This window comes from Pinus tabuliformis, chromosome 5_1 (assembly GCF_031772625.1).
Source record: "Pinus tabuliformis cultivar Carrire ecotype Pingquan chromosome 5_1, CPIR1, whole genome shotgun sequence".
Taxonomy (NCBI): Eukaryota; Viridiplantae; Streptophyta; class Pinopsida; order Pinales; family Pinaceae; genus Pinus; species Pinus tabuliformis.
In genome coordinates, this window is record NC_142305.1 from 839,975,673 (window position 1) to 839,988,291 (window position 12,619).

At 38.8% G+C, this 12,619-nt stretch overlaps 1 pseudogene; it reads right to left on the reverse strand.

The window, feature by feature from the left end:
* Positions 1-2,214: 2,214 nt before the first annotated feature.
* LOC149167493 (phosphatidylinositol/phosphatidylcholine transfer protein SFH6-like) overlaps positions 2,215-12,619 on the reverse strand; it is a 62,560-nt pseudogene continuing 52,155 nt past the window's right edge.

Here is a 12,619-nt window from a genome sequence, read left to right on the forward strand (position 1 = left end):
ATTACTGTAGACTCTAAGTTTAACAATTTCCACTTTAAGTGACTTGCTAAAACCAATCCTTACACAAGTTTATGAATTCTAAGGAATAAGACTGGTTGGTCATATTTTCTAAAAAGAATGTTGAATCTATTTATTTCAAGAGCAATTATAATTTGTTGATAATTGATTTTAATAAGGATTTTCCATCCTCAAAGTTTAGTCGTATATCGATTGTATCAATTAAAACAAGAAAAACTACACAAGACATCAAGATCTTTGCAGAAATGTCGAAAAAGTTGCTTGAGGTTTTGATATTCCAAATTATAAGGGCATTATTTAAAATTCGCTGGATAGAGCATGCAAAGTTTTCAAATTGAATGACTACAAGTTGTTGTTTACCCTAATATTTAAACATAAATTACTCCTGACATTTTAAGTCTTGGAAATAGGGATATAGTGATTTATTTCTAAGAAAGAAACTTTCATTGGTTCATTCCAAATACAGTGGAGCACTTTGCAATCAAGATGTCGTCTCTCTTGGTATTGGATATCATAATTAGTTCATTGCTCTCTATGGCAGTGATTGAATACTTCAAAACTACATGGAATGGGAATGGAAGTGTTTGATGTATCTTTTGGATTCCCCTAAAGAACAAAATCCAATGAATTTAATGCAGTGTAGGAACCTTACTATTTAGAAAAACTATATCAATTATTATGCCACAACCAAAACAAAAGGGTTCAATTTGCGATCTATGAGAGATCTTGGCCCAACCCCAGAAGGAAAAGCCACACCTAGGTAGATCCTCCTTTAGAAGAGGAGACTACAAGAGTGAGAAAGGAGTTAAGAATGGTCCATAAGAAAGTTTGGAGGGGATGCCTCATCAGTCTACCCTCCCATGCACCTATGTAGATATTTTGGAATAAAAGAGCTTTGATCAATATTTAACTATATACTTTAATATTTCTCTAGCTTCGATCTAAACATCGATGATTTCCAATCTAAATTTCATATAATTTGTAATCTGTGAAAGAATGCCTTTCTCTGCATGATCTAAACACTGATGATTTCTTATCTAAAGTTCATATACTTTGTACTCCGTGTAAAATACATATGGAATTCACTCCACACAATAGTCTTGTCTTGGCGCTATATCAAACTTAGTTGAGGCATTCTAGTGAACAAAGCGAAAATTCTACGCTTCTCGATGCACATGCAATCATGGCTCAACACATTCATATTTTTTTCAGAATGAAAAAGTGGAGTTGAATTGTTCTAGCCACAACGTGACCTTAATAATCCTCAGTTGTCAAACTTGACCAAATTTTTTATGAATATTGTATGGTAGTTGAAGGGACCTGGTGTTGATCTTTTGTGATCGAGGGAAGGTCGTAGATCAACAGGTTTACCAAGGAATGTGGAGAAAATGTCTTCATGGATTTAGAAACAATGCTCCTATATTATGCTGGGATTCATGGGAGGCCAGAGTGTATGCTCTCTGACTTCGTCCCAATGAAAATTTTGGGTATGGAAGCTTTCACTGATGCTTTGTATTGTGCTATCATTGCATCAATTATGACAGAGTTAATGAACCTAAGGATAAAGAAACTTCATAAATTTCAACAGGCTATGATTCTGCCTTAGAAGTTAGATTTTTACTTTTTGGTCTTATCATTATGTGATAATATTGGCTTATAGGAGGATTCTTGGTAGTCAAGCAATAAATATACTATCCAAGATATTAGTTCCCAAGGTGAATATTGTGGAGTTTACAATGATTCCTAAGAAGTAAGAGATCTATCTAATCTGTATCGTCCTCAGAAGTAGATGGATTAAGAATTGTTGCTTTAGAATCTGTAGAGACAATGGAAAAGAATGATAAGATCCATGGAAAATAGAAAGAGAACCCATTTCTAAAGTATTGTTTTAATTTTAGATTCACAAACAAAAAAAAATGTCTTTGCAAGTGTGGTAAGAAGTTATGAACATTATTTAGAAGAAATCCATTTGGCATATTTATGTATCGCCACTCTTTGCTTGGAAAAATGTTGAAAGGAAAACAAAAATTACAATAAAAAATATATAGCAAGAAATTCTAAATGATAATCCTGACTAACTACATATGAAAAATTACAGAAACTTGATTTCACAAAGTATGAGTAAATTTATGTGGTTAGACAGAAACTTAAATTCAAAAAGTACCAATAAATTTTATGTGGTTAGATCAGAGGCAATCAAGTCACCTTTGTGTAATGTGGTTTACCATGTGAAATTGTCTTCCCATCAACAACGTCTGTCACAATTTTCCTTGCAATTCTAGCTTCACCAAGCACCAACTGCACAACCAAATATGAGCACATATTATAATTTTATGGAATATCAAATAAAGCTAACCATAAAAAATGCTATAGGCTTGAAAGCATATTTTGCGTTCTAAAAAAGAAAATGACTTCTTCCTCCCAGTAAATTTTTGTATCATTATCAAAATGAAGCGATAATCAATGGCATGATTCTAAACTCCACACCTTCATTATCTATGGATCCTTCCACAGTCCCTTTTCAGATGTAGGGTACCCTCATTCTTCATTACATCCACAGTTACCACCCAAAAAATCAAGTAATTGGCTGTTTGCAAAGAAAGCAAATGATATAAGAATTATCTATAGACTATTATTTTATGTACAAAGACCTGGATCTGAATGTCTCCAGATTAAAATTTCAAACAATTGAGCAGTAACAAGAAGGATACCTTGTATCAATGACTTTTAAGAGTCCGCTTTGATACTTATTTCCAAGTACCTACGCTAACAAGAAACATTTTTTAAATAGAATATAAAGATTAATGTCTTGGCGAACTGGACAAGGAGGAAGCAACAATATAAGACATTTACAAGAAATTTGATGTACAATAAAGGAATCCACTCTCACATACATGTATCTTTGCAGTTGTATTTAGATCAAGGAAACTTTTTATAGTGTTCCATAACAATCTAAAATTAGCCCCAACATTGATGATAAACATTGAACACAATGTCTACAACAATTTGCATTGCATATTGTGTTAAGTAATACACATAACAAAAATAATTGTATACACTATAATGATGCACATTACAAACTGAAAACTAACCATGGATGTCAAATTGCTTGCTGCAATTTTTAAGTATGCCTTTCATGAACTATTGACATGACTTGCTATACTTTAATTAAATATCACAAAGTACGATAGGATAGTTGTCCCCATTAATTTTCTGTATATGTAATATAAGTTCTCTTGTAGCCTTGTTGAAATTCCTTAGACCCTGAATCAAAAGAAAATATTAGGCCAATACACACAAGTAGCTGCAAAGCATAAGTAAATATGGGACAAGAAGCACAAATTCATGAGTGGAGTGTAATTTGTCCAATAGGTAACATGCAAAAGACTATTTACACATCAAAACAAAACCAAAATATCTTGAATGTTGATGAATTGAATCAATATGATCACTCCAAAACTAGTCATATCAAAGAAAGTAAGAAAATGATAGAATAGTAGACCTACTACACCCTGGACATTAAAAATTATTGTGGTGGAATCGATGTGACATTTTTCAACAATGGAATAGGCATAAAACTTAAAATTAAAAGTCTTCTCAAATTCCTAAACATGATACTACAGTAATGTCTCAATAGTTATAACCCGCAATAAGTTTTAATTGGATCAACCTTGTTAGTCCTCTCTATATAAAATGGTCTTCCATCCTTGTCTACTATGTTAGTGTCAATATCTGCATACTTCCATCAGGGATCAAATTTGCTCTTTGCATTTTCATTTTAGGGGTCCCATACTAAAATTTTTACATCATTTCACTAGGTCATGTTAAACTGATCCATTGATGGTTGTCTTCTCTTTAGAAAATCTAAATTTCTCCCTCATAGAGTGTACTTGCTGACCCTTAGGTTGTCTTCAGTTATGGTTTCATGGTCAATTTGCAATCATGCTTTCATTAGGTCATAAGGCATGTTTCATTAGGTCTTAGGGTTTCATATCCAAGGTCAAGAGCTTGATTTAAGAGTGTAAATAAAGGGTAGCAAGGGTATGAGGATGATAAATAAGTCAAACATGATGGCTTGTAGGTCGTAGTTACTATATCATTATCTTGTAACCTAATGCAATTTTCACCTCAAAAACATGTTTTTGAGGTGAAAACATAGCATTTTGAGTTAATTTGTATTTATTATGTAATTTTAAGTCACTTTATGTAATAAATGATCCCAACTACACCAAAGCATCTCTCCTTGCTGCAAGACAAAGAAACACTGCAAAAATCAGTTCAAGTTGAGCATTATCCACTTGATGTTTTTGAGGTGAAAACATAGCATTTTGAGTTAATTTATATTTCTTATGTAATTTTAAGTCACTTTATGTAATAAATGATCCCAACTGCACCAAAACATCACTCCTTGCTGCAAGACAAAGAAACACTACAAAAATCAGTTCAAGTTGAGCATTATCCACCTGAAAAGAAACAAATAAGAAAAGGCATTAAAAACAGAGTTTTGAAGAAGGTCAAGAAACATTAGAAAGTGGGTTTTTCAAGTGAAAAATCAAAATTTACTCCTATATAAGGCCTCACATTTCATTTTCAAGTTCATTATTTTCATTTGGAAAGCAAGAAGTCAAAAAGTGAGGAGAAGAGGAAAGGTTGAGTGAGTTTTGAGCAAAGGAGGAGTGGCGCTACACTTCTGGAGGGTGGCATTGCACGTTTGGAGTAGTGGTGGAGTAGCGCTGCGCGTAGGTAGACTGGCACTGCGCTTTTCAGGCAGACAGGTGTGGCGCTGCGCGTTGAGAGGTTTGTGCTACACGTTTGGAGAATTTCCGAGTGTAAATTTACACTGTGCTGCGCTTCTAGAGGTGGTGTTGTGCATCTATGTGGCGGCGCTATGTGTTGAGCAGAAGGGCCAGAAAGGCCTCAAACTTCAAAAAACTTTAAAATTCTCCCTTTCTTCCCTTCATACAAGCAAGTCTTCCTCCTATTCTACATTATGGGTTTGCATTTCAAAATTTTAAAAATCATTCCCCATGGCAAGTGCGAAACCCTAAATTTTCCCCTAGTTATGCCTAAAACCCTAAACCCCCATTGTTCCTCCTATCACCTATCACTACAACTCTAAACTTTTTCCCTATCCATTTATCCCCTTATACCTATATCCCTTTTTCCCTATCCCTTTATCCCTATTCCATAATATCCACATCCCTTTATCCCTCTTCCCAAAGGGCAATTTCTCAAACAAAACAAGCCCTCCCTCTCATTTTTATGATTCCTACTCCCTCATTCATTTTCTAGCCCATAAGGTCATCTCCCATCCCCTCACTCCTAAATCACTCTCACTCATTCCCTTCATACAACCTCAAGCCTTGCAAACATGGACAGAGAGGACCGAGACTATGAGGAGGAGGAAAACACAGGCAGTGACACCTCAGCAGATAGAGCTAGGAATCAGAGAAAACCACACAAGGGAGGAAAAATTAACAGAGAAGAGCCATCAAACCTTAGAGAATTGAAGGCCTCCCTGTTGGCTGTCACATGTTTCAGATATCTTGGCTGCTATGAGTTCTATGAGCAGGTGGAGAGAGTTCAATATCACCCTGAGCTCACCAGACTTTTTGTAGCTCATCTTCAGGACAACAAGGTGACTCTTGCTGGGGTAACATTCACAGTCTCACCCTCCATCATTGCAGATGCAACCAGGATTCCAAATGTAGGGGAGAAGTGGTACAAGGCCCAGGACCTAGATGAACACTATTATGAGCCTTATATCAAACCCTGGTACAAAAATGAGGTGAAAAGACTTTTTCCTTTCAGATTTCTTGAAGACAAGTATGTCCCCATGATGAAAATCATCATGAAATATTTCACTTGTGAGGGCAGATTTTCCAGGCTGTACACCTATCACATCAGGCTCCTCATGCATTTTACCAGGGTGAAGATGTTAAACCTCCCTTATTTCTTATTCAGGAATATTGAGAAGATGGCTCATTTTGTGCAGAAGAAGCCATACCCTCAACAAATGAGCAATCTCTATCATTATTCCCTGATCAAGATGATTGTGCTTCATCATCTCAGTCTCCTCAACATCTCTTGGGAGACATTTATTGCTCATGACATCTTCATGGGTCCTCAAATTCCTCCACCAGTGTCTCAAGAAGCAGGGGGACCTTCTAGCAGTGCTCAAGTGAAAACAGATGAGGAGGCCAAAGATACTAGAGACACTGAGGTGCCCAGGACTTACATGACATATCAGAGGGGCACAGGGAGATTGTTTGCAACCGATAGGCAAGTGTTTGCTCCATGGGATGTGGAAGGGACCTTGCCTTCTTCGTCAACCCATAGGCAAATGATTGCTCCACAGGATGTGGAAGGGGATTTTCCTTCTTCATCAGCACAACAGGTACAGGTGCAGCAACGACACAAAGGGAAGGAAAAGATGCTGGAGGAGAGTTCAGATGATGAGGAGGAAAGATACTTTGACTTGACAGAGCATGATGAGCCAGAGTAGCATTATACTCATCATGGTGTGGAAATAATTGACTTAGAGGCTCAGGACAAAGAAACAAGAAAGGACATCATCATACAAGAGAAGGTGGCTCAAGTCCATGTTGGGTTGTGTTATATTCTTTCCACGACTAGCCCACGTAGTTAACCGGGGGGTTAGAGGGGGGGAAGAGCCCCCCTTCATTACGTCGATTGTGTAGCGGGGGGGGGGGGGGGGGGGTCATAGGGGGTTTGAGGCCTACCCGTAACCCCACTTTATGGGGTTTGGGGCAACGCCCCGGAAAATTTTGGTTTTGGACCCTATGTTAGGATGGGCAGACCCACCTATGGTTTTGTGCATGATTTCGCACATGTTTTTGGATGTGATGGTTTTCAGTCCATGGTATTGGATACTTCGACATGTATAAATATGTATTATAACATTGAAAGGAACATAATGAAAAATCAAGCTGGTAGTCCCGGTTTTGGGATCCAGGGGAAATCTCTATGTATATGTGTTTTATGTGTACTGCTTTTGCATTGTTTATTTTCTGTGTTTTAGAATTCGTATGCAGGTAATTTATGTACGAGGTTAAAACCTACATTTGGTATCAGAGTAGTTTTGGCTTCAAGGGGATGCCTTTGTTGTTGAGGGGTTTTGCTGAGGCCTGTGGTAGATCCTATTCAGTGGGAGATCTGCGAGATTGATTCTGGTGGTGAAAGAAGATGACGAGTAGTGGAAAGATAGAGATCGAGAAATTTAATGGTCAGAGTTTTGAGTTGTGGAAACTCAGGATGGAGGATCTGTTGGTGGATAAAGATTAGTGGATCGCGGTAGATCCGGGTACTAAACCAATGGGAGTGTCCAGTGAAGAATGGAAGAAGTTAGATCAGAAGGCAAAGAACACAATACAATTGTGTGTCTCAGATTCAGTATTGCTAAATGTATTAGGGGAAGCTACGACGAAGGCTTTGTGGGACAAGTTAGGGACTTTGTACCAATCTAAGTCTCTGGTGAATAAACTGTTCCTGCTAAAAAAGCTGTATAACCCAGGATGAAAGATGGAGACTTGGTGACAGAGCATCTGAACGCATTTAATACTGTGGTAAGTCAGTTAGCATCTATTGATATTAAAATTTCAGATGAAGATAAGTGCATTAGTTTGTTGTGTTCTCTACCAGATTCGTGGGATAGTCTGGTTATTGCAATAGGTAGCAATGCAACTGCCTTGCAGTTTGATGAAATAGTCTCATCCTTGTTGATGGAGGAGATGAGACGAAAAAATATGGAGAGCCAGAATGGTGATGCCTTGTCTATACGAGGACGATCCCAGAACAGAAACAAAAATAAGTCATCAAGCGGGAGATCTAAATCTAGAGGGAGATCTAAATCTCAGGGAAAACCTATAAAGGTGGTGTGCTGGAAATGTGGAAAGGAAGGGCACTACAAAAGGGACTGTAAATATAAAGCTCCTAATAAAGGAAAGGGATTTGATTATGCTCCTTCTACAGAGGCGAAAACCACCTCAGATGAAGGTGGGGATGTGTACTTGGCTTCTTCAAGTACACATGTAGATCATGAGGCATGGTTGATTGACTCAAGTGAATCCTTTCACTTCACTCCCCATAGAGAGTGGTTCTGTGAGTATGAGAAATACGATGGGGGTGATGTCTTCTTAGGGGATGATAGGAAGGCTAGAATCATTGGTCGCGGAAAAGTAAAGTTGAACTTGCAAGGTGGAAGGGTTAGAACACTTCCGAGTGTTCTGCATATTCCTGGATTGGCTAGAAATCTGATTTCTGTAAGCAAGCTGGATGATGCAGGTGTAAAAACAGTGTTTGAGAAGGATACCTGCAAAATGGTTCAGGGAGCACTGGTATTGATGCAGGGAGTTTGAATTGGAACTTTGTACAAGCTGCAAGGTAGAACTGTTATTGATGGGTGCAACAGTTCTGTGGTCCCTAAAAGTGGAGCAAAAAATCTAGTGGTCTCTGGAGAGAAGACCATGTTGTGGCATCAAAGGCTTGGACATATTGGAGAGAAGGGCCTTCGAATACTTCATGGTAAAGGTATGAGTAATAACTCTCTAGATTTTGATTTCTGTGAAAATTGTGTATATGGGAAGCAGAATCGGGTGAGTTTCCCCTCTGGTAGTAAGAGGGCGAAACAAATATTAGAACTTGTGCATAGTGATGTGTTTGGACCTGTGAAGGTTCCATCACTGGGTAAGTCTGTGTACTATGTATCATTTATAGATGACTTGTCAACGAATACATGGATATATTTCCTTAAGAAGAAATCTGAAGCCTTTGACAGGTTTAAAGAAGTTAAGGCTCTTGTGGAAAATCAGACAGAAAAGAAGATAAAGGTGTTGATGATAGATAACGGTGGATAGTTTTGCAGTAAGTAATTTGAAGAATTCTGTAAGAAGTGTGGTATAGCATGACATAAGACTACTCCATATACACCTCAACAAAATGGAGTTGCAGAAAGAATGAATAAGACGTTGATGGAAAGGGTAAGAAGCATGCTCAGTGGTGCAGGGTTAGGACAAGAATTTTGGGCAGAGGCGGTGGATGCTGCATGTTACCTGGTCAATAGGTCACCTTCATCAGCGTTGGAGGATAAGACTCCACAAGAGGTATGGACTGGTAAGAAACCTTCTCTTTCACATCTGAGGGTATTTGGATGTGATGCATATGTACATGTTCCAAAGGAGAAATCAACCAAGTTGGATAGTAAATCTGAAAAGTGCATCTTTATTGGGTATAAGGATGGTTTAAAGGGTTATAAGCTTTGGAACCCAGTCACACAGAAGTTTGTGTACAACCGAGATGTGGTGTTCAGAGAGGTAAAATATGTTATTAAACATGAAGTCCAACCAAAGGAACTTGAGAAGATAGAGTTTGAGCTTAAGGAGGAAGAATTAGACTCTACAATAGAGGAGGAATCAGAAGATGAAGAGCCACAAACTCCGGGTGTGAGAAGATCAGTTTGAGAAAGAAGGCAGCCAAAAAGTTATAGTTCGTCTGCTTTTTGTTCAAATTTTTCTTTATCTATTACTAACGATGATCCCAAAACTGTGAAGGAAGTAGTAGATTTAGAGGATGGAAAACTCTGGAAAGAGGCCATGGTTGATGAAATGGAATCTTTGCATAAAAATGAGGCTTCGGATCTGGTGGAGTTGTCGGCTGGAAGGAAACCCATTGGCAGCAAATGGGTGTTCAAGAAGAAGACAAATGCAAAAGGAAAGGTGGAGAAATACAAAGCTCGGTTGGTAGCAAAAGGTTATTCCCAGGTGTCGGGAATTGATTTTGGTGATATTTTTTCTCTTGTTGCCAAGGTAACTTCTATTAGATTACTTTTATCTGTTGCTGCTGCTTTTGATTTTGAGGTAGAACAGATGTATGTGAAGACAACATTTCTTCACGGGGATCTGGAAGAGGAAATATACATGAAGCAACCTGAAGTCTTTGCGGTGAAGGGTAAGAAATAACTGGTATGCAAGTTAAAGAAGTCTCTGTATGGGTTAAAACAATCACCAAGGATGTGGTATCAAAAATTTGATACATTTATACGGGGACTTGGCTTCACCAGAAGCAAATTAGATCACTGTGTGTATTTTAAATTAATTGGTGACCATGTTATTTATCTAGTCTTGTATGTGGATGATATGTTGCTTGTTGGAAATGATAAAGAAATTATCCAGGATTTTAAGACCCAATTGTCCTCCAAATTCGACATGAAAGATCTTGGTGCTGCAAACTATATTTTGGGCATGGAAATTAAAAGAGATCGGGCAAAGAGGAAGCTCTGGTTAAACTAGAGGAAGTATGTCGAGAAAATACTGCAGAGGTTTAATATGCAGGATAGTAAACCGGTGAAGGTTCCTATTCCTGTAGGTGCGAGGTTATCTGCTGAATAGTGTCCCAAGACACAAGAAGAGGAAGAGGACATGTCCTGTGTTCCATATGTAAGTGCAGTCGGTAGCTTGATGTATGCAATGGTCTGTACTAGACCAGACATTGCACATGTAGTGGGAGTATTGAGTAGGTTTATGTCAAAACCAGGGAAAGAGCACTGGACAACAATGAAGCAGGTTTTCAGGTATTTGCGTGGCACTAGTGATTATGGTTTGTGCTACCAAGGAAGATCAGGATTGGATAGAATGTTGGATATTCATGGCTTTGTTGATGCAGACTGGGCTGGAGATCTGGATCAGAGAAGATCTACAAGTGGGTATGTGTTTAACCTATTTATAGGTGCAGTTAGTTGGATGAGTAAGAAACAATCTATAGTGGCACTATCAACTACAGAGGCAGAATACATGGCAGCCACTCATGCAAGCAAGGAAGCAATTTGGTTGCAGAGATTGTGTTCAAGTATGGGGTTAGAATAGGGAGCTATAAGAATAGACTGTGACAGCCAAAGTGCAATTTTCTTGGCAAAGAACCCCACATATCATTCAAAGACAAAGCACATTAATGTTCAGTATCACTTTGTGAGGGATATGATAGAAGACAAAAAGGTGTCGCTGGTAAAGGTGGACACTTTGAAGAATAGTACAGATGCATTGACAAAATCTGTGAGCTCTGAGAAGATCCCCTGGTGTAGAGAAACAATGGGCGTTTCAGGGCTGGAAAAATGACTTAGCTCTCTTGTGGCCCCCTGTGGAAAGAAAAAAACAAGTGGGAGAATGTTGGGTTGTGTTATATTCTTTCCATGACTAGCCCACGTAGTTAATCGGGAGGTTAGAGGGGGGGCGGAGCCCCCCTTTGTTGCGCCGATCGTGTAGCGGGGGGGGGGGGTGGTCACAGGGGGTTTGAGGCATACCCGTAACCCCACTTTGGTTTTGAATCCTATGTTAGGATGGGCAGAGCCACCTATGGTTTTGTGCATGATTTTCGCACATGTTTTTGGACGCGATGGTTTTCGGGTCCATGGTATTGGATGCTTCGACATGTATAAATATTTATTATAACATTGAAAGGAACATAATGAAAAATCAAGCTAGTAGTCCCAGTTTTGGGATCCAGGGGAAAATCTCTGTGTATATGTGTTTTATGTGTCATGCTCTCGCATTGTTTATTTTCTGTGTTTTAGAATTCGTATGCAGGTAATTTCTGTACGGGGTTAAAACCTACAGTCCAAGCTTTGATGGACAATTTGGAGAGGGCCAAGTATGTCATCACATATTTGGAACAAGAAAAAAAGTACTTGAGTGACAAGCAGGTCCTAATGGAGCTAGAACTGCTCAAGGTAAAATGACAAAGTGACAAGGAGGCACAGGTCACTTTGACTCCTATTGAGAAGGAAGTTGAAGATGATAGAGAGAATTGGCTTGAGAGAATCAATTTGCACCTTGAGAAGCTGTTGCAGAAGGCCAATAGAGATAACCAGATGATCAGGCACATGGCCTACCACTACAGGACCCAAAACAAAATTTGCAACATGAGGATAAAAAAGATGAAAGCTAGGCTAAGGCGGGATCAAAAGGACAAAAAAGAGGAGGATAGGCTTAGGTTTCTTGCTAAAGCTTCCTTGGCTCATAAAGATGCTTGATGGTGGTGCTGCTCACCAATTTTGGTCAGGTTTGGAGGAGATTTTTCTTTTTGCAAATTGCACACACAGAAAATCTGGCTCAACGCGCAGCGCCACTAGCGCTGTGCTTTTCCTACGGGCACCCAATGCACAAATGGCTTACATTTTTGGATTCAGAGTGATGAGTACAAGCACCCTATGGATTTGCTAAGTTTTTGGGGTAGAGCTGGTCCACCAAAGGGTCAAAAAACACCCTAAAAATGACCTTTCTGCCACTTTTTGGACACACAGAAGCAGTATTGGGAGAATGAAGTTCTGAGGGATCAAATGAGCTTAAAATGGAGAAATTCCAGGTTTTTTTGGAAAGTAGACTTGAATACATTTCCAATGAGATATCATGAGCTCAATTTGGATGCTGGGAAGGCCTCCAAAAGGGACCTGAAAGTGGCGCTACGTGTTGGGCTAGTGGTGCTGCGCGTAGGCCAGATTTTGCAGAGGATGCCTATTTTTCCATATTTTGACTGTGTTCATGGATTTTCTCTCATGGAGGATGATTTAACATTGTAAATGATGACTTGG